At 54.5% G+C, this 23169-nt stretch overlaps 1 protein-coding gene across 30 annotated transcripts in view; it reads right to left on the minus strand.

Moving 5' to 3' along the window:
* Positions 1 to 22980, minus strand: part of ARHGEF10L (Rho guanine nucleotide exchange factor 10 like) — a 155125-nt gene extending 132145 nt beyond the window's left edge. For 11 of the 30 annotated variants that reach the window (XM_081580937.1, XM_081580932.1, XM_081580920.1 and 8 more), the window contains exon 1: positions 14587 to 14695. The gene's annotated coding sequence lies outside the window, so the exon portion shown is untranslated. Of the gene's footprint in view, positions 1 to 14586; positions 14740 to 22195 lie in introns of those variants that run through there. The other 19 variants (XM_081580917.1, XM_081580938.1, XM_081580919.1 and 16 more) reach the window with 4 other exon arrangements.
* Between the last annotated feature and the right edge of the window lie 189 nt (positions 22981 to 23169).

Raw genomic sequence — 23169 nt, forward strand, 5'->3', positions numbered from 1 at the left:
ATGGGAAATAGAAAAAAGTGAAAAACATCTGATCCTTGCAGACTCCCGCAAACCAGAAATCTCATCCTCGTCGATTATTAGATACCCTAGATTCTCCATTGGAGAAGGCAATGGCACCCCACTCCATACTCTTGGCTGGAAAATCCCATGGACGGAGGAGCCTGGTAGGCTACAGTCCATGGGGTCGCTAAGAGTCGGACACGACTGAGCGACTTCACTTTCACTTTTCCCTTTCATGTGCTGGAGAAGGAAATGGCAACCCACTCCAGTGTTCTTGCCTGGAGAATCCCAGGGACGGCGGAGCCTGGTGGGCTGCCGTCTATGGGGTCGCACAGAGTCGGACACAACTGAAGCGACTTAGCAGCAGCAGCAGCAGATTCTCCATCTGCCCATTTCGCAGAAGAGAAAACTGAGACTTAGTGTGAAGTTAGGGGCAGGATGACGTGTTGTCGGAGCTCTCCTGGCTGGTTTGAGGAAGGGTGGGATTAGAAGCCAGGTGCTGGGCTCCCAGTCCAGGGCTCTTCCTGGGGCCTGGGCCGAAAGAGAGCAGGTCAGAGTCTCTGGAATGCTGCCCCCAAGTGGCTGTGAAATGATGCCGCTGTTTAGCAGCTCAGGCATGTCTGACTCTGTGACCCCCCTGGACTGTAGCCCGCCAGGCTCCTCTGTCCACGGGATTTCCCAGGCAAGAATACTGGAGTGGGTTGCCATTTCCTTCAACAGGGGATCTTCCCCATCGGACCCACGTATCCTGCATTGGCAGGCGGATTCTTTACCACTGAGCCACCTGGGAAGCTGATGCAATGATGAGCAAGGGGCTTGGGGCCACTGGGGTTCCGAGGCTTTGTGATAAAACTTAAGGGGCTGGACCAGATTTGGGGTGCCCTCAAAGTGGGATGGCCAGAAAGCAGAAGCACCACAAGACTCTATCAGGTGATTTGCCAAGGAAGTCTGAAGGGGCCCAGAGGGGTTTCGAGGGAAGGCTCCCGAGTCAGGCAGATCAATCAAGGTTTAAGTTCTGTCACTTGGAGTTGTGTGACTTTGAGCAAATCACTTACCCTCTCTGATCTTCAGCTGTCCCATCTGTAAAATGGAGAATTTAATAACCCTACAAACCTGAAAAGATTGCCACAAAGAACTGAAAGAAGATAATGCGTACTGCCTGGAACATTCAGCAAACACTGCTTTTTTTTTTCACACCCTTGGAAGCACATTTAATATCATCCCTGCCTCACAGGTGGGTTAAAGCAAGACTCTAGAGAGCCGAGACAGCCGCCCCAAGTGATGGGGCCCTGGGAACTCCTCCCCATGTCTCCCCGCCCCCAGGAGGAGGCCTCTGCCTGGCATCAGTAAAACACAGCCGCGCCCCCACCCCCTGCCTCGGAGACGGCCGCCCTCACAGGCCTCACATGACCCGGCCCAGCCCCAGAGTTTTCCAATCACTCACTGGGGAGGAAGCCAATGCCCCAGGAAACTGCTTAAACATGGGGATTCCCAGCTCCCAGCAGTGACCCAGCTCCTCCCCCGCCCCCAGAGGCGCCACCCATCCTCTGAGAAAAGGCACGATGGGACCTGCAGATGGTGATGGTCCCCGGGAACTCCGGTGAGCCTGTCTCTGGGAGTTACTCACCACCTGCTTCCACCCTTGAGACTCTGGTTGTTTCACTTGAGGAACCAGTACCTGGGTGCCCTGTCATGCTGTGTGACCTCAGGCAAGTTGCTTAACCTCTCTGAGTCTCAGGAACCTAGTGAGCAGAGTTTGGGAAGCACGGAGGAGGCAGCAGAGTTCGAAGAATGACCCAGGAGTCAGAGCGCCTATGACAGCCTCCAAAGGTCTCCCTGATCTCTCCTGTCCTTTCCAACTCAGTCTCCACCCAGGACAGAAAGTTCTGAGCACACTAATCATGTCCCTCCCCAGACTGAAACTCCTGGACGGCTCCCGTGGTCAAGATAAACTGTGAGCTCCTAGAAGGACGGATGGTTCTCAGGCGGAGTCCCGGGCCACATCTCTGCCAGGCAGGGCAGGACAGTGTGCTCACCCAGCCTCTGCCCACACCTGGGCCACCTCCCTCTCCCTGCACCAACTCCCTGCTCCGCCAAGCGCCCCCTGGGAAACTTCCCTGAGCACCTCTGCAGGGTCAGGCGTCCCCCCCGCCCCGCCTCATTTACCTTCCTGTCCCCACACCCACCCCAGACACGCGGTCACTGTATCTCACTCATCTCTAGCTCCGAGCCCAGTACCCAGTTCCTAGTAAGTGTCCGATACATATGCACCAGGCAGGGAGGAGCGCGAGGACAAGCAAATGAACACAAGTTAACAGACCCGTGAGCTCTGGCGTCCTCCTCTGCAAACGGGCAGCCCTGGGGGAGGCCGCCGACTCGCTGGCCGCGTGCCCTCACCCCTGGGTGGCTGGTGCGGGCCTGCCAGGGGGCAGCTCACCTCTCGGGCCTCTCCCCCTCCCCCTGAAGAGTGAGCTCAGGAACAGCACCTCAGCTCACCCATGGTGAGGACTTGGGGAGTCAATCCCCCCAGAACACGGAGTTCAGGGTCTGGCAGGAAGAGGGGGCTCCTGGCACTTGACCTCTGGGGAAGGCAAGTGGGAGGCAGGCATGACAGGGGCACTGAGCTTCTGCCACAGGGTCCTCCGAGCGCCTGGATACCACCCTCCAGACCGGCTCAGACACTGCCCTCATCTGCCACCCGTGTCCTGCGACCCAGCCGCCCAGTGCCCTGGAGATCACGAACCCCGCGGAGTCAGCCCCACTGAGCCATCTCAGGCCAACTGATGACCTCTCTGCTCCCTTCTCTCCACACAACGGGGGTCAGAGGCTGCTTCCATCATTGTGGGGACCCAGCCATCTCTGCCTGTTCCTTTAGCGGCTGCAGAATGACCTGTCCGGGGGGCCCTTACCCTCCCCATTATCACCCTCCCTGTCCTGGTGGGCCCTTTCCTCACCACCCTCCACTCAAGGTTTCATTGGGAAACATGAGGCTGTCCATTGGGACTGTCTCCAACCTTCCTTCTGTACAATCCAAATCTACCCCATCTTCTCCCATTTCCAAAAAGCATCCCTGGTCCCATCAGGGAGCTGGGCGGAAAACTGTGTAAATCCTGAAAGAGATGGAATACCAGACCACCTGACCTGCCTCATGAGAAATCTGTACGCAGGTCAAGAAGCAACAGTTAGAACTGGACATGGAACAACAGACTGGTTCCAAATCAGGAAAGGAGTACATCAAGGCTGTATATTGTCACCCTGCTTATTTAACTTATATGCAGAGTACATCATGAGAAACGCTGGGCTGGAGGAAGCACAAGCTGGAATCAAGATTGCCGGGAGAAATATCAATAACCTCAGATATGCAGATGACACCACCCTTATGGCAGAAAGTGAAGAAGAACTAAAGAGCTTCTTGATGAAAGTGAAAGAGGAGAGTGAAAAAGTTGGCTTAAAGCTCAACATTCAGAAAACTAAGATCATGGCATCTGGTCCCATCACTTCATGGGAAATAGATGGGGCAACAGTGGAAACAGTGAGACTTTATTTTCTTGGGCTCCAGAATCACTGCAGGTAGTGAGTGACCTCAGCCATTAAATTAAAAGACACTTGCTCCTTGGAAGAAAACTATGACCAACCTAGACAGCATATTAAAAAGCAGAGACATTACTTTGCCAACACAGGTCCATCTAGTCAAGGCTATAGTTTTTCCAGTGGTCATGTATGGATGTGAGAGCTGGACTATAAAGAAAGCTGAGCACCGAAGAATTGATGCTTTGGAACTGTGGTGTTGGAGAAGACTCTTGAGAGGCCCTTGGACTGCAAGGAGATCCAATCAATCCATCCTAAAGGAGATCAGTCCTGGGTGTTCATTGGAAAGACTGATGCTGAAGCTGAAACTCCAATACTTTGGCCACCTGATGCGAAGAGCTGACTCATTGGAAAAGACCCTGATGCTGGGAAAGATTGAAGGCAGGAGCAGAAGGGGACGACAGAGGATGAGATGGTTGGATGGCATCACCGACTCAATGGACGTGAGTTTGAGTAAACTCCGGGAGCTGGTGATAGACAGGGAGGCCTGGCTCGCGGCAGCCCATGGGGTAGCAAAGAGTCGGACACGACTGAGCGACTGAACTGAACTGAACTGAACTGAACCGAACTCTCATCAAGGGCCCCACGCCTCACCCACCACCCCCACTTCATCACAGCGGGGCCCACCCTCTCTTGTTTGCCTGAAGAACAGGGTCCTGGGGACGTCCTTGGCGGTCCAGTGGATGAGGCTGCACCTTCTAATTCACGACCTGGTTTGATCCCTGGTTGGAGAACTGAGACCCCACATGCTTCAGGGCGAAGCCAAAAAGCTAAAGAAGAAGAAGCCCTGTAGCTGCCCCGCTCCGTCTCGCCCCCTCCTGAAGCAGTCCTGGCCCCCGGCACAAGCCACTCCCTTGGATCTCCCCACTTCCCGCCCCCGGGACGTCTTTTCCCACCCGCTCTGCTCTTCACTTGCCCAGCATCTCCGTGCTGTCGCTCTGGGGCCCCTCCTGGCCCCTCAGCCACTCCCACTTCAGACTCCAGCCCCTCGGTCTTCCAGAGGTGCTCTTACAACAAAGGCGCACACTGCCTCTGTGCTTCCGTCTGGTCTGACTTGCACTCTCAACAGCCTGCAGCCCCGGAGACCACCAGCTCTGCGCTGTGGCGGTCCCGGGCGTCGTGCCGGCTTCCCGGGCACCCCACTCTCCCTTCTCAGAGAGCCCAGCAGCCTCTCCCCAGCCTCTGGGATCCCCCTGACCCCTGCGTGGTCCCGCCTGCACCGTCTATATGCGAAAGAAATCCACCAAGGGGCCCCCACGTCGCTCCTGAACTTCTAAGCCAGCCTCTCACATCTGACCCCAACTGGATTCTCCAAAGCTAAGCTTCCAGCCTCCTCTGAACCACCTTTTCTAAATGACATCACCACCCACCTGGACACTCAAAAGAAGATTCCAGAAGTCTTGACTCCTCTTGATTCCTCTCTTTCCCTCACCCCGTGACCAGTCCGCCAGCAATCCCAGCTGACTCTTCTTCTGATAAGCAACCTTCCGAATGCAACCACTGCTCTTCAGCTCCGTGGCCTCCAAGCGCACCCCGGCCACACTCACCCTTCACCAAGTCCACCTGGCCCCCAAGCCGGTTCTCTTCTGCAGCCAGAGGGCCCTTCCCCGAGGTACGTTGGAGCCCATGAGGCTCCAGCGGGCCGTGGAGGGCTGGAGGGATGGCTGCGGGCACACGGTCACCTGCGGGCAAGGCTTCCCCTTTCCCATCCATGCGCGAGGCCCTCACCCCCCAGCACCCACTCCAGTGCTTCCATGTCATAGGCACTCAGTTTATTTCTGAATAAATTATCGGAAAAAAGGTAAACTTCTTTCCAGAACTATTAATAGCTGAAATCTTGGAGATCATGTTTCATTAATTAAGTATTCATGGGTAACTAAAGAGAAACTGCCAACGGCTTCCTATTGCACCTGGATTAACCATCCTAACCTGCTGTGATCCGAAGGGCCCTCCACAGCCTCTCACACTGCTCCCTCCCCTCAGCTGCTGCAAACAGCGGATCATTCTGGCCTCAGGACCTTTGCATCTGCTGTGCCCCTGCCTGGAACACTCCTCTCTGCTCTGTGCGGTGGGAGGGGGAGGGGGAGGGGTCCCCTTGTCATTCAAGACTCAGCTTGGGGACTTCCCTGGGGGTCCAGTGGTTAAGACTCCAAACTCCCAATGCAAGGGGCACGGTTCTATCCCTGATCCGGGAACTAAAAAAGACTCAGCTTAAATGCCTCCCCTCAGAGCAGCCCCCTGACCACCTCGAGCTGACAGATTCTGCACCACTAACCCCACATACACCCCCTCTCGCCCACCCTGCCAACCCCACTCCCACCCCATTATTCCCCTCCTATCGCATTAGGTTGTTTCCTTCGCAGGACTAGTTCCGTGACACGCAGTTTACGCTGTTACCGTCTTTGATTCGTCTGGCTTTTGTCTCCCTGCCGTCACAAAGGGCCCACAGGGGCAAGGCTGCTCACTGTGGTAACAGGCAACCCTGCCAGGCTCCTGTGGGGGCCAGGTACCGTCCTGAGCAGCGTGCGTGTATGACCCCACCTTACAGACGAGGAAACAGAGAGAGAGGGGCCGATACAGGTGCGGCAGAGAAAGAGGCCTGGGAAGGAGTAGGGCGCCACCGCCCTGCACCTGCTCCCGGGCCCAGCACAGACCCTTTGTGGGTCCTGAAGAGGTGCCCGCCCGCCGAGCAGATGAGCCGCTGAGTGAGTGGAGGTTACACACTGCGGGGCTGAGAGAGGCTATCTTCAGGTGGTGCGACAAAGGGGGATTTTAAACGTCTTCTCCCTGAACTCGCCAAGTTTTCTTCAATGGTCACATAATACATGCATAATTTAAAAGTAAAATAAACCCTGATTTTAAAAGAAATGCAAAGGTTCTGAGTAATGTCTGGGTTCAGGAATATTCTTCAATTTCCAAAGACTGTTATTCCTCTACTTAATTTAAACCATTGTTTTCCTAGGGAAATTGGATAAAAAGCCCACATTTTTAAAGCTCGTGCCAAGCCTGCCCACTTCAAACAGTGCAGAGAGGGCAGTAACGAGCCTCCCGCCTCGTGCTCAGGGCTGGACTCGGGGACACACCCTGATCAGGAGCCGCTGGAGGGGGTCCTGTGGAGGCCAGGCTCTCAGGGAGAAGGGGGTTCAGCCCCAGAAAGGCCGCCCCGCCTCAGGCCGCAAGCGCAGCCGTGGACAGGGGTCAACCCCAGCCACCTGCCCTGCCCCAGACCTGGACCATCCCCGCACGAAGGCGGTGGGCGGGGCCGGGACCGAGGCGGCCCTCCCGCAGGCTGGTGGCGAGATGAGCCTCTTGGCAGAAGGGTCCCTCACGGCCAGCAGGGCAGGGAAAGGTGAAGCCCGTGGCTCAGCGCCAGGCTCTGACCCGGGGTGGGCACAACCTGTACTTCTGGCCGAGCGACCCATCACCTGCCCTGAGTCCCCACCGTGTGTGTGCCCTCTGCAAGGGGCCGTCGGGGGCGCAGCCAGGCCAGGCCCCGAAACAGGTGGCATGGCTCCAGGGTACAGAGCTGAGGGCCGGGGCTCTGGGGCAAGCAGGGCCAGGATAAGCCACGCAGCGTCCGGTCCTCTGGGCAGGCGAGATAACCCACCTGAGCTGTAAAGGAGAGCTGATGGCACAGGCCCCTCGCCAGGGTGGCCGAGGACTAAACGAGCCCCTTGAGCCCTGTGTCTGCCGACAAGCCTGCCACACGTCAGCCTGAGCTGTGACCGTCAGCGCGCTCCGAAACACCAGTCAGTACTATCCGCTCTTTCCAGACGCAGGCCTAGCGATCCGTGTGAGCGCCGAGTTCTATTCTAGGCCTTGACCCTAAACTACAGGCTGATGAACACAGCCATGCGGGTGAGAAAACACACATCCCCTTCCAATGAAGGGCAGGGTGTGTCGAGATTCCAGACGCGTGTCCGTCTTCTCTCCCTCCCTTCTTCAAAGGGAGAAGGAACACGGAACAGAGCAGGACTGTAGCAGGAGCCCAGGGCCCACCTGGTGTGGATTCTGCCACTTAGGCTGCGGCCTTGGGAAAGGCACTCCGCCTTCCTAAGACTCAGCTTCCTCGTCTATGGGGCTCCCCTGGTGGCTCAGACGGTAAAGAATCTGCAATGCAGGAGACCTGGGTTTCATCCTTGGTTTGGGAGGATTCCCTGGAGAAGGGAACGACTACCCGCTCCAGTGTTCTTGCCTGAAAAATCCCACAGACACAGGAGCCTGGCGGGCTACAGGCCATGGGGTCGCAAAGAGTCAGACACGACTGAGCAACTAACACACTTCCTCACATACAAGATGGGTAACAGTACCCACCTGCAAGATCAGCACGGGAGTTAAATGAATCGATGCATGAAAAATGTCTTCCATGAAATATAAGCTTGAGTTGTCTTTAAAAAACAAGCTCCTAATTATCTGCCCAAATGAAGGGCAGGAGCAGCAGAGGTAATCAAGAGCACTGAAAAACCAGGACTTCCCTGGGGGTCCGGTGGTTAAGCCTCTGTGCTCCCAGTGCAGGAGGCCTGGGTTCAATCCCTGGTCAGGGAACTATGAATAAGATCCCACAATGCCACAAGTTGAAACCAAAAAAAAAAAAAAGGCACTGAATAATCTAAATAACCATTACTTTTATCTTTGGGGTGAAGAGAAGGAAGCAGACACACGTTCCCAATTCTGTCTTTTTTTGGCCTGATATTAAAATGGAAATCTTTTTTTAAGAGTCCACCAACCACAGATGCTTGGTAGCAGCAAGTTTACGGGATAACAAGAAACCACCTCCCAAATTAAAGATTTTGAGGGGAGCGGGTGACCCATGGAGTGCGATGCCCCGGAAGGAGAGGTTTGGCAGGCTTCCTTTGCAGGTTCCCAGGTGACGCTGCGTGCTCAGACTTGAGAAAGCTCCAGGACTTGCCCTGCTCTGTCGCAAGCCCTGCGGACTCCTGAGCCAGACTCAGCTTCCGATACCTCGTGCCTCTGAGCCTTTGCTGTTCCTTCCACCCAGACCGCTGCCTCTCCCCACCCACTCTCTGCCACACTCTGCACACCCTCCTGTATGCAGCTGGGCACACACCCCTCTCCCAACCAGGGCTTTCAGACTGTCCGAGAGCTACAGTCTGCCCACTCGACAGTCCGACTCTGCTGTGCCCCTGAATCCGCACGGATGCGTCCTGCCCACTGCTGCCGAAGCCAGCCCCAGGCAGCACCAGCCACCCGCGTCCCGGCCACGACACCTTCACCAGCCCCGAGCTATTCACCTTGGCCACAGCCTCTCCTCGGGCGCCCCAGCCGCTTGGCCTCCCAAATACCTGGGCCATCTTGAGTGTCGTTTTCCCATCAGGGGCCAAGCAGGCTCTCAATTAACTGAAACATATCCGTATCCCACGTGCCTGGGAAGGTAAGCGCTCGGAGTCTGAAGTGCAAGGCTCAGCTGAGGGCCACTTACTCGGTGCAACCCTGCCATCGCAGCCCCGCCCCAGGCGAGCTGCTCCCGTGAGGACCCTGAGGGCCGCCAGCCCTGGAGTGCTGTCGTGTCAGAATGCCTGCTCCAGGGAGGGGCCATGCCCAGGGAGCCCACTGCCAGACCCCCATGGTGTGCTGGTGGTGGTCTCACCGCTGGTTCTCCGGAGGGGGAAGAAGGGGTGGCTGGATTTTCAGGGTTTCCCCGTTTCTGGGCTGTAAATACTCTTATGTGCTCAGTCACCCAGTCGCGTCTGACTCTTCGCCTAAATTCTCCAGGCAAAAATCCTGGATAGGTTGCCATTTCCTACACGGAGGGAATCTTCCTGATCCAGAGATCGAACCCGGGGGTCTGTCTTGCGTGTCTTGCACTGGCAGGCGGATTCTTTACTGCTGCACCCAATTCTCCCACTGTGGCCAATTTCAAGCTACAAGGTGCACCACTGAACCCAGAGCTGCGAAGAGACGGGTGGCAGCGGCCAGGTGGACGTTACAGCCCCCACTGACGAAGGCTCCATTTACAATTTTTCAACCTTACGATGGTGTCAAAGCACTACGCATTCAGTGGAAACTGCACTTGGAATTCTGAGTCTGGATCTTTTCCCAGGCTGGCGGTGTGTGCAGGACAACACTCTCTCATGGCGCAGGGCAGGGCAGCGCGCCTCCGCTCCAGGCCAGACCGGTAATCTCCAGGGTAAACAGCCCATATGCTCACCACCACTCTGCACCCAGACAGCCATTCTGCTTTTCACTTTCAGTACAGAGTTCAATAAACTGCATGAGATAGTCAACACTCTATTATAAAACAGGCTTTTTGTTAGGTGATTTTGCCCAACTGTAGGCTAATAGGAGTGTTCTGAGCCTGTTTAAGGTAGGTGAGGCTGATATAATGTAGGTTAGGTGTATTAAATGCATTTTTGACTTATGATATTCTCATTTAATGTTGTATTTATTTATTGGCCAAGCCATGTGGCTTGTAGGATCCTAGTTCCCTGACCAGGGATGGAACCTGGGTCCTAGCTGTGAAAGTACCAGGTCCTAATCACTGGGTCAGCAGGGAATTCCCTCGACTGCAATTTTCAACGGACGATGGGTTTATCAGGACCCATCATAAATTGAGGGAGATTTGCATATGTATATATATATAGAGAGAGAGAGAGAGAGAGAAACATACATACATACAAAATATACAAATAACCAGAAACACAGAGGTAATAGTGAGAAACTGAAATGAGGAAGTACTATAGTTTGAGTATTTATTACCCTTGTTTTCAGTACAATTTTAGTATAAATTTATACACCACAGCCATTTCACCATATACTATAAACTTGCATGTTAACAGCCCAGCTCACAAAATGTGTAAACTTTAGCAATCAGCTCTCACACCTCGGTACAAACTGACCCCAGCACAGCACCGCCCGGGGCCAGGCACAGGCCGCACGAGGACAGGGCACTCTGGGGGGCTCATCCGACTAGGCCTCCAGCAGAAAGTGACACTAACGCCCTCCATCAAGGCAAAGAGAAACCAAGGAGCTCTCTGGGACACATGCAAGGAAGGAGCTGAGCTGGGCCTGGGCGGGAGCCCCCTCCCCGTTGACGAGTCTGCCTGCCTTTCCCGGTCTTGAGGGCAAAGCCAGCAGGTGGGAATCCAGGGGTACTAAGGACAGGCTTGCAGAAGCAAGCAAGGCCTGGGCGGCCAGGAAGACCCGGCTGGAGTCCTTCCTGTGACCTTCAGCAGTCACTTAAGTGCTGAGCTTCATCTTCTCACCTGTAAAATGGGTACAAGCCACCTTCACTGCCTACTTATCGGAGCGGTTGTAGAAACAGAGAATGTACGTGGAAAGAGCAATATAGATCTAAGCTACTATTATCATACGCATAAACATGGTATATATCACCCACTTTATCTTTTCAAAACTTACCTAACATTATATTCTTTCCACTCTGCTCCTTCCCACTGTTTAAAGGAAGACCTATGTGCACCAGCTAGCCCAGCACTTGGCACATACCAGACTCCATAAAGATCTATTAATTTATCTGTTGGTTTACTATTTATTTAAATAACAGTGTTAGTCGCTCAGTCGTGTCTGACTCTTTGCGACCCCGCGGACCGTAGCCTCTGTCCATGGAGATTCTCCAGGCAAGAACACTGGAGGGGGTTGCCTTTCCCTTCTCCAGGGGGTCTTCCCAGCCCAGGGATCCAACCCCGCTCGCTCTCTCGAATGCAAGCAGATTCTTTACCATCTGGGCCACCAGAGAAGCCCAGCGGGCCTTCCTCTTAAATGAACCTGGTACCTGGGCCCCAGGAAGTCCAAGTGGAATCCCCAAACTCCTTCAAAGCTGAGCTGAGAAAGAGCACAATGTAGGAACCAGTAGTTCCTGGTCATCCACGTGATCAGCACCGACTTAGTGAGCACCTACTGTGCGTCAGGCCTGGGGATCAGGACAGACACGGTCCCTGCTCTCGACTTACAGGTGCACTGGGGGCGGGGGCAGGGGGTAAAAACCCACTCCGACCACGGCGAGGGCTCTACGAGCATCACCAACAGCAATTCTGCTGCCCAGAGAGGAGGAGGACCCTGAGTGAGACCTGAAGAGGGGGAGAACGGGCCCCGCTTTCTGGGGAATGGGGACCGCTGGGGCAGAGGCCCTCTGACCGGAAGGAGCCGGGCAGCCCCGATGGGACGGCCAGAGAGGCGGCGGAGTGAGAGAGACGCGCCCCCCCCCCCCAGGCTCGCGTGCCACAGGAAGGGTTTGGAGCCCCTCCTGAGAGGCTTTCACCCTGTCACACGGGGCTTGGAGGGTTCCAGACCTGGCCCTCCTGTGGGGTTTACATCCCCATAGCCTGGGCGCTTTGGGGCACCATGCTGGGAGGACAGACAGAGGGGCGGGGGACGCCGCGGCTCAGGGCCCCGCGGTGGGGCCCGCAGAGAAGGGTGAGAGGGCAGGGAGCCGCACAGCCTGCCCTCGGTCCCCGCGTCTGGGGAGCAGCAGAGGGCTGCGGCCGGAGAGAGGCACGACGCCCCTGACGGAAGCCCCGGGCGAGGCCGAGGGCTCTGAGCCAGTCCCGGCGCCCAGGACCCCTCCCCACCAACCCCCTGCCTGGCAGGGTCCTCGGGCGCTCACGCTGAAGGGGGCTTCCTGACCCCTTGCCTGGGATCCCCGCCTGGGACAGGGAGGAAGCACTGCCCCCGGGCTCCGCTGCATCAGGGGCGGCCTCCCACTCGGAGACCGGCGGGGGCGCGGGAGGCTGGGCCGCGTGCCTCCAGCAGAGTCCAGGCCCGACTGCGCTCTGGGCCCGGGGCCTCCCCGCGGCCCGGGGTGTCCTCGCCTGCCTCCCACACCCTCCTCCTCCCGGAGGCCGCCCTGCTCCGCCTCCAGGCAGGGCTCCAGGGTGGGAGAGGCCAGCCCAGAGCAGAGCAAGAAGAGCGCTCCCTGACCCCTCCTAATCCCGGGGACCCTCGGTCCGCGGGTCAGCGTGCGAGGAGCTGAACCACAGGGACAGCAGGACCTAAAGGCCCACGTGAACCAAAGGGAGGGAAGCGCTGGGTGGACAGCCCAGCTGTCCCCACGGAGCCTGCCACACACAGACACAGACAGACACACACAGACAGACAGACACACACACACAGAAACACACACACACAGACACACACACAGACAGACACACACAGTGACACACACAGACACAGAAACACACACAGAGACACACACAGACACACACAGAGACACACACACAGAAACACCCACAGAAACACACACACAGACAGACACACACAGAGACGCACACAAAGACACATACACAGACACAGAAACACACACACAGACAGACACACACAGAGACACACACACAGAAACACACACAGAAACACACACACACAGACAGACACACACAGAGACGCACACAGAGACACACACAGACACACACAGACACAGAGATATACACACACACACGACACACACAGACACACACACGATACACACAGACACACACGACACACACACGATACACACATACACATAGACACACACACATACACACACACATGCTCACACACACATACAGACACACACACAGACACACTCTCACACACGCACAGACACACACATACACACACACACACACTCTCACACACGCACACAGACACACACAGACACACACACAGACACTCTCACACATGCACACAGACACACACACATAGACACACACATGCTCACACACATACACACACATAGACACACACTCTCACACACGCACACAGACACACGCACACAGAGACACACACACACATATAGGCTCACACAGACACACACATAGACACACACACTCACACACGCACACAGACACACACACATACACACACATGCTCACACACACATAGACGCACACACACAGAGACACACACGCACACACACAGAGACACACACACATATAAACACACACACGCTCACACACACATACACACACACAGATGCACACATACAGAGACACACGCACACAGACACACACACACATACACACACGCTCACACACACATAGACGCAGAGACACACACACATATAGACACACACAGGCTCACACACACATACACACATAGACGCACACACACAGAGACACACACGCACACACACACACATACACACACGCTCACACACACATACACACACACATAGACGCAGAGACACACACACATATAGACACACACAGGCTCACACACACATACACACACATAGACACACACGCTCACACACGCACACAGACACACACACATACACACACGCTCACACACACATACACACACACAGACGCACACACACAGAGACACACACACATATAGACACACACAGGCTCACACACACATACAGACACACACAGACACACACATACACAGACACACACACATAGACACACACTCACACACGCACACAGACACACACAGACACTCTCACACATGCACACAGACACACACATAGACACACACATGCTCACACACATACACACACATAGACACACATTCTCACACACACATACAGACACACACATAGACACACACTCACACACGCACACAGAGACACACACACATATAGGCTCACACACACAGACACACACATATAGGCTCACACACACAGACACACACACAGACACACACACTCACACACGCACACAGACACACACACACACACATATAGACACACACAGGCTCACACACACACAGACACACACATACACAGACACACACACATAGACACACACTCTCACACACGCACACAGACACACACAGGCTCACACACACGCCCACGCTGATGCACAAAGGCCCACGCGGGTTGTGAAGAGGGCCGGGACACCCGGGGAACGCAGAGCCCGCGGTGGAGGGAGCACACGCGGGTGAGGCCGTCCCTCCAGGACACAGGACAGACCTACAGACGCGGACAGGAGACCCGGCTCGGGACCCTCCCCCAGAGACGCGCCCGGACGCACGGAGGAGGCTCCCCGAGGCCGGCGCGGATCGCGGAGCCCCCCGCCCGCCGCGGGCCGCACTCACCGCTCGGCCTTTGTTGTCCGCGCCGCTCACAAAGGCGCCGGCGGCCGCGCCTCAGCTGCCCGGCGGCCGCGGGCGCCCATGGCCGGGCCGGCCCCGCCCCGCGCCGCCGAGGGCCGCCGAGGGCCGCCGCGAGGTCACGCCGCCCGGCTCCCCGCCGCCGCTGCCCCGCGCGCGGCGCCGCCCCGACCCCCGCCCGGCGCGGCTGAGGTCACCGCTTAACCCCTGCGGGCCGGGCGGGGGCCGGGCGCCGCAGAGGCCTCCGGGCCACACAGGACCCCCCGGCCCACACGCTCCTTCCCCGCCTGCCGCGCGGCCCCTCGCCCTCCCAGGCCTCCCATGCTTGCTTCTCCTCCGCTTCCAGGAGTCTGCCGGGGCTCTCCCCCGAGGGGTGAGGATGCCTGGCTTGGCCCCAGAGGAAAAGTCAGACCTGCGATGGCCCCCACCCAGTCTCAGCAGCAGAGGGGCCTCCCGAGGCTCCGACCAGCCCTGCACGCTGGTTTCCGATGACAGCCTCAGGACCACAATCCTGGCAGCTGCAGGCAGTGAGGGCTCTCAGCTTAACAGCCAGCCTGCCGCGTGGCTCCATTTTCCTGATGAGAAAAGAGCTGCTCAGAGCTGTGACTCGGCAAAGCCCACCCAGCATGGAAGTGGTAGACCCTAGATCCTAGCACACCCCTCCCTTCCAGCTCCCAAAGCTGCCAAACACTAGTTACTCCCGCTCAGAAATCCAAAGAAGCCTCCGGATATGATGCAATTAATTACAGTTATCATGCTATTAATTAAGATTATCCCTGTTGTTGTTAAACACTGCCCCCCTACCTCCCTATTTGCAAAGACGTTCACACTCAGGCTTATCAGCAATTATTTGGGTTGATAATGATGAGTTTTGCAGCCTCCAAAGGGCACAGGTGTTATGCAGGCTGGAGTCTGTGTTGGCCTGTGTTCATTCACTCAAACAACCAGAAAAAAAAAAAAACACCATTTTTTTTTCTTATAACTACTCCCTGTTTGGCAGGCACCAGTCTTTGGGGCTAGGAATGAAGCAAGGAACCAGAGAGACCCCGGCTCTGCCCCCTCAACAAGGAGGCGACACGGATAACAGGCCTCTGCAGTCCAGCAAGACAAGCCACACCAGTGCACGCTCTCTGAAATCATCTTATTCATTGTTGGGGTTGCTTGTTTATTGTCCATCTCCACATGAGAACATAGACCCCATAGAGCTTGTCATAAGAGTTGTTCATAGAGTCATCCTAACCCCCCAGGCCTAGGGCAACACTGGGCTCAGAGTGTGTAGCCAGTTAATATTTGTTGAGCATTTACTATGTTCTGGGCTTCCCTGGTAGCTCAGATGGTAAAGAATGCACCTGAGATGCAGGAGACCCTGGGTCAGGAAGATCCCCTGGAGAAGGGAATGGCTACCCACTCCAGTGTTCTCGCCTGGAAAATTCCATGCACAGAGGAGCCTGGCAGGCTGCAGTCCATGACGTCGCAAAGAGTTGGACACAACTGAGCAACTAACACCATTATGTTTCCAGACATCATTCTAGGCACACAGGAGACATCATGGAGCAAAACAGGCAAGGCCCCCACACTTCTGGATTGTCCATTCCAGGGACAAATAAACAACGGAGGAAGGTGTCCGGAACGCCAGAAAAGCGGCAAGAACATCTTCAGGTGTCTATCAGGGGACCTCAGAGCTCATGGTATTAAGCCCTGGACCAGAATTTAGACATTTGGATGCTGCTGGCACAGAAAGAACCAGTGCAAGTCCCTGGACCTGCATCCACAACCGTTCAGACCTATTCCAGCCCCCTCCCCGGCTAGCTTGTTTCCCTCCTGGGCCTGAGCCCTCTTGAGTCCTCTGGTCTGGAATGCCTGTCCCATGTTTGGCTGCACTGAAGCCTGCCCTCTTCCCAGATCTAACAGAAGGCCCAGCATCTCCAGGACGCCTCTCCACGTGGCCCCTGTTCCCCAACCACCTCTCCCACTGAGCTCTACAGTGCTTCACCCTCTGGGTAGATGCTTCAATTAGCACTTTTGTTTCTGTTCGTTGATTCTGGGCAGGTACTGACTTGAACTGTCTCTGGGGCAGTTGAACTGTCTTGAGAGAAGCTATGATCCAAGCTTGGGGGTGGAGGCCATACCTCAGGCTCCCACTGTGTCCCCAAAACCCAGCAGAGATTAGGAGCCCGCCAAGGGAGCACCCTCAGACCCTTATCAATAGAACCCTCTGGATCCAGCATTGCAATCTACCAGCTCGTAGAACAAATGGAGCCTACAGAAGCATTTTGTTTTGCCCACAGTGATTTTGTTATTGTTGTTAATTAGCTATCAACATTTAACAATTGAGAGATTTCCCATAAGTTGCCAGATTGCTGGCTTCTCTTAACACATCTGAAGATCTGGTGATGCCCAGCCCCAGGGCCACACTCTGTAGGCCCCAGAGGGCCGTGGCCCCGTAGAAAGAGCTGTGTCCTTCCACTTGTCGCCACCCCCCCCCCCAGGCCTGTGTCGCCCATTTGACCTTGACCCCTCTGTCAATTAGTGGTTTCATTTCATTTTCTCTCTACATTCTAGTTATATGAGAAGAAAATCACATCACGGAAACACATACCCGAGAATGAATCAGCCCGCAGCCCTCACCTTCCAGGCCAGGCCAGGCCCCAGAAGTAGCTGCTCAGATGTGCCCGACTCTTTGCGACCCCCTGGACTGCAGCCCACCAAGCTGTCCATGGGATTTTCCAGGCAAGGATGCTGGAGTGGGTTGCCATTTCCTTCTCCAGGGGATCTTCCCCACCCAGAGATTGAACTTGGGTCTGCACCGCAGGCAGATTCTTTACCCCTGAGCCACCAGGGAGGCACAACCCAGGCCAATCCTCCTGCATTCTTGCTGTCTTCGTCACCCTGCTCTGACACGCACACACCCCTTCTCTCTCACCTGCCCAACTGCACATGCCGAGCTCCACAGCATAAACGAAGGTGCAAAGCATTGCACTGGGCCTTTGCCTTTGTTCCTTCTGCCTGGAATGCCATTACTGTTCCACACCGCACCACCACCCCCCCCAAGACATTGTGGCTTTTGGATGCTCCCCACATCGATCACACGCTCTCAAGGATCAGTTCTCCAGTGCCCCGAGTCGGGGCTCCCAGGCTCCCAGAGCACCCTACAGTCTCCCCCCGACCACCCTTCTGCAGTGTTTTGTGCGGGACTTGCCCCACGTCCTCACCTGGCCTGTGAGTCCTCGGGAACGGGGACTCTGCTTTCTCACTCACGCTGGGATCCCCAACCCCTGGGACGGAGCCTGATGGAGCAGAGGCACGAGACAAATATTTGCTAAATAGATGAGCAAATGGCTTTCAATAGCCACAAAAGGAACAAAAAGTATTTCTGGGACTGTTTCCATGTCCCAGAACATTCAATTAACCAGAATTTCACACTCGCCGAGCATTCTGGTGGTGCGGGATCCATTGTGTAAGCATCATCGTGAGTGATACGTCTGGACGGGACTGGGACTCTGTTCCCCCCGGGCTCCACTGCCGGCCGGCGAGGGGGAGGCCGAGGGCCCAGGGGTGTCTCCCGTCGTCCAGAGAAGCTCAGTGACCTGGCCACGGTTGCTTAGCAGACTGATGACAGAGTGAGGATGAGAACCCAGGGCTCCTGCCTCTGCCTCCCAGCCAGCCCCACCGCCATCAGCCCAGCCTCATAGCAGATCAGAAAGGAAGTGGGTAGATGGGAAAGTGGACTTCCCAAGCCTAGATACCACCCTTGCACAGGCAGTATAAATGGAAAGCATGGGTAAAGCAACTAGTTCTTATTTCCGGTGTCATCAAACCAATCACAAACAGACTCTTCTCTAAGAGATGCTGGATCACATTTTGATTATGAATGAGGACGATGGGGTCTGTTTTACCAAAATGAAACCTCTTTCCATAACACTGCTGTCCCTGTTCAGTAGGACAGACATTCTGAAGGGAGCTGGGATGCCATGAGCCGTCCCCTCACCGCCTTCTAGGTTCCTTACAGCGCAAGACCTGCATTTGTGGGGAAACAACCTGAGGTTGGACTTCCCAGGTGGCGTTAGTGGTAAAGAACACGCCTGCCAGTGCAGGACATGTGAGAGACGCTGCTTCGATCCCTGGGTTGGGAAGATCCCCTGCAGGAGGGCATGGCAACCCACTCCAGTATTCTTGCCTGGAGAACCCCAAGGACAGAGGAGCCTGGTGGGCTACAGTCAGGGGGTCACAAAGAGTCGGACACGACTGAAGCGACTGAGCACGCACGCATGCTGAAGTCAAAGGCAAAGCCGCAGCTGGAGGCGGTTCTGGGCGCTCAGGTAGAGACAGAGAAGGAAACGACTTTTCTGAGCTACCACTGTATGGCCCTTGGTGTAAGAGAGGACAGTCTGAACAGCCCTTTTTCTTAGGGATGTAGTTCTCCCAAAACAACCACTGAGGGTGATGGACACCCACGTCCAGGGGGCTGGACACAGACAGTATGGGGCGCTGCCCCCACATTCTCCATAGGACCCTCAGCCTCTTCCAGCCAGTCTCAGTGCCTGTAAAAGCACAATAATCCTTTTGTCCCCTTCTATCTTAAAAAAATGGGGGTAAAAAAATTCTTAAAGAGGTGGGAATACCAGACCACCCGACCTGCTTCCTGAAAAATCTATATGCAGGTCAAGAAGCAACAGTTAGAAATGGACAGGGAACAACAGACTGGTTCCAAATAGAGAAAGGAGTACGTCAAGGCTGTATACTGTCACCCTGCTTATTTAACTTATATGCAGAGTACATCATGCAAAATGCCAGGCTGGATGAAGCACAAGCTGGAATCAAGATTGTCAGGAGAAATATCAATAACCTCAGCTATGCAGATGACACCACCTTTATGGCAGAAAGCGAAAAGGAACTAAAGAGCCTCTTGATGAAAGTGAAAGAGGAGAGTGAAAAAGCTGACTTAAACTCAATATTCAAAAAACTAAGATCATGGTATCTGGTCCCAACACTTCGTGGCAAATACATGAGGAAACAATGGAAACAGTAAGAGACTTTATATTCTTGGGCTCCAAACTCACTGCAGATGGTAACTCCAGCCATGAAATTAAAACATGCTTGCTCCTTGGAAGAAAAGTTATGACCAACCTAGACAGCATATCAGAAAGCAGAGACATGACTCTGCCAACAAAGGTCCATCTAGTCACAGCTATGGTTTTTCCAGTAGTTATGTATGGATGTGAGACTTGGACTATAAAGGAAGCTGAGCGCTGAATAATTGATGCTTTTGAACTGTCGTGTTGGAGAAGACTCTTGAGAGTCCCTTGGACTGCAAGGAGATCCAACCAGGCCATCCTAAAGGAAATCAGTCCTGAATATTCATTGGAAGGACTGATGCTGAATCTGAAACTCCAATACTTTGGCCACCTCATGCGAAGAGCTGTCTCGTTGGAAAAGACCCTGATGCTGGGAAAGATTGAAGGCGGGAGGAGAAGGGGATGACAGAGGACGGATGGCATCACTGACTTGATGGACATGAGTTTGAATAAGCTCCAGGAGTTGGTGATGGACAGGGAGGCCTGGCGTGCTGCAGTCCATGGGGTCGCAAAGAGTCAGACACGACTGAGTGACTGAACTGAACTGAACTGAATCCCGTAGGATTTTGAAGGATCAATCTAACACAGTCTAACAGATTTTTCAACATCTCACTGACAGCATTAGATACATATGCTATTTGATACCATAGTATCATAAGCATACTTATCATATATCATAAGATATTTTTGATGAGAGATGAGAGACAGCCTAGTGTAGTGGTAGTCAAGAGTTCAAACTTCAAACCCTGTTTAAAGGAATGACAAATATGAAAAGGGAAAAAGGTAGAATGAATTCTGTGGTGTTAGACTGGAATTGGAGATTTTGATGTGAGTTCAGAGCTCTGTACCCTGAAACAGCCTGGGAGCAGGGATACCCAGTCCCAACGAACACACTTTGCAGCCAGGTCATGGATTCTAAATACCACTCTCTGCTAAAAGAGACAAAGCTCCTTGGAGAGATGACTGATTCCAGGGGAAGAACAAGCTGTGCCTGAAACATATTGTTGGGCCAGAAATTAATAAATTGCTCAACAAGTGATGGAAACACAGCAAAAGGACACAGAAACCAACTCAAAAGAGGCCCCATCGAGCTCCGTGCGGTCAGTCAGCTCAGCCGCTCAGTCGTGTCTGACTCTCTGCGACCCCATGGACCACAGCACGCCAGCCTCCCTGTCCATCACCAGCTCCTGGAGTTTACTCAAACTCATGTCCATCAAGTCTGTGATGCCATCCAACCATCTCATCCTCTGTCGTCCCCTTCTCCTCCTGCCTTCAATCTTTCCCAGCATCAGGGTCTTTTCCAGTGAGTCAGTTCTTTGCATCAGGTGGCCAAAGTATTGGGGCTTCAGCTTCAGCATCAGTCCTTCCAATGAACATTCAGGACTGATTTCCTTTAGGATGGCCTGGTTGGATCTCCTTGCAGTCCAAGGGACTCTCAAGAGTCTTCTCCAGCACCACAGTTCCAAAGTATCAATGCTTTGGCCCTCAGCCTTCTTTACAGTTCAACTCTCACATCCATACATGACCACTGGAAAAACCATAGCCTTGACTAGACGGACCTCCACTAGCCAAACCAAGGGCAATTTGAGCATCGAAATAAATAATGATTGTAAGGATTCATATTCTACTAAATACAATAGGAAACCAAGAGTCCACACTGATGTAATAAGTAAATGAATAAAGTGAAAGCTGGGGATGCTATTTGCATACTCAGAGTACTTTCCCATGAAATATTTATTAACAGCAAAGGGGGAAAGAGCCAGTTCACGGCAGAGAAACTTGGCAGACACCCCCTCACCCCGTGGTCAGGTTGGGTTAACATGACCAGCCTGGGGAGATTTGGACGTCATGAGGCTCCTGATGTGATTCAGTGAAAAAGACACACCATGACTTCATGATATTCCTGCCAAACATTTACAACTCACATAAAAATTTACAACTCAGCCTCTGAAGAGGCTGGATTCGATGTGCCAGGACACATGTGCATCCACGTGCCGGGACAGCCCCCTCCTTCCCAGAGCACCCGATTGGACCAAAGGGCCAACAGCTGACCAAAACTGGGCCAATCAGCTCATTTCACCCAGGAGTTTCTAACAGGCAAATGACCACGGGGCGCTGAGCCTGAAAGACGGGGCAGAGCCAGGGCCGGCATTCACGCTGCGACAAACCACAGCCAAGTTCAAGCTGAGCTTCTGGGAGACCAGAAATGCCATAGGAAAGCCAAAAAAAGAGTAAAGTTGGAGAAAAAGACAGGGAGACAGAGATCATCCAGCCCTAGCAAAAATAGCAGCAACAGTAATAGCAAACTTCCATAACACTCTCTATGGCCTCTGTTTAATCGAGTAACAGGTATTAACTCATTTCATCCTCACAGCAACCCTATAAAGCAGGTACTTTTATCCCTGGTTTACAGATGAGGAAACGGAGGCACACTGATATTCTGCCCTAGCCTTGAATGTTCATCCGAGTGACTGTTGGGTCATTACAGAGACCCCCACACACACTCTGCTTGCACTTACCTGAGTGGATTTTTAGTCCGATCATAAGAGGAGGCTGGTGCCCACTGCCTGTGGCCACTGTCTTGCTGCAGGATGAGCGGGGATTCTGGGACCACTCGCATAGCTAAACATCCAGCTCTAGCCTTTCTTCATCGCGTGAAAGGGAAAAGACAAAGGGGGAAGTGCCAGCCCAGGCCATCAAAGGCACCTACAAACTCATAAAGACCCTCTGCCCGTCAGTCCAGACCCCACAGACCCCATGTGCCCACCCGCTCTAAGCTAGGCAGGCAGCGTCATCCACCCGCCCTGGTATCTGCAGTCTCCGCAGGGGAGAAGTAGGCAGAGCGCTTGGGGCTGTCTGCTGAGCCAAGGGGAGGTTGGGTTTCTCTGCTTGGCCCCTGGCCAAGGAGTCAGAAAGGACAGAGAGGCAAGGTCTTTGCTTCCTGGCATCAGGTTACTGCCTCTACCCAGGGCTCAGGGTGCCAGGCAAGCCTCCCAGGCAGGAAGCGTTGCTGGTCAGCTGACAGCAGAGTCCAAGGCCTCTTCTAGAAGCTGCCACACGGATGAAGAGGCTGTGGCACCGGCCACTGACGGAGGGAGCAGAGAGGGAACCCGCAGAACTGTGAGCCTCCAGCCTTGCCAAGCAGACCGGGCCGTGGACTGAGGGCCAGACAGAAGGCCTCCAGGAGAGACGGTCCCGGGCCTGGGCAAAGGGAGGCGCAGCAGCTGGCAGCCTGACGCCGCGGTGACACTCCGGGGAGGCCTCGGCCCGCGCCAGCAGGAGGGCCTGACCGTGGCTGCAGCCTGGCACCGGCCCCAGAAACCTTCAGCATCCCCCAGTTTCACCGCCCAGGGCTGGGAGGTTCCATAAGCTCCCTGGTCTCCCAGATGAAAGACGCTTTCTAAGAGTCATAAAACCATCCCCACTTGGAACAATGGGCCCTTATCCCGATGTGTCCTTCACATAAACTCCCATTAGCAATGCAACAGAAGCT

This window comes from Giraffa tippelskirchi, chromosome 3 (assembly GCF_054371585.1).
Source record: "Giraffa tippelskirchi isolate mGirTip1 chromosome 3, T2T-mGirTip1v1.2.pri, whole genome shotgun sequence".
NCBI classification, from domain to species: domain Eukaryota; kingdom Metazoa; phylum Chordata; class Mammalia; order Artiodactyla; family Giraffidae; genus Giraffa; species Giraffa tippelskirchi.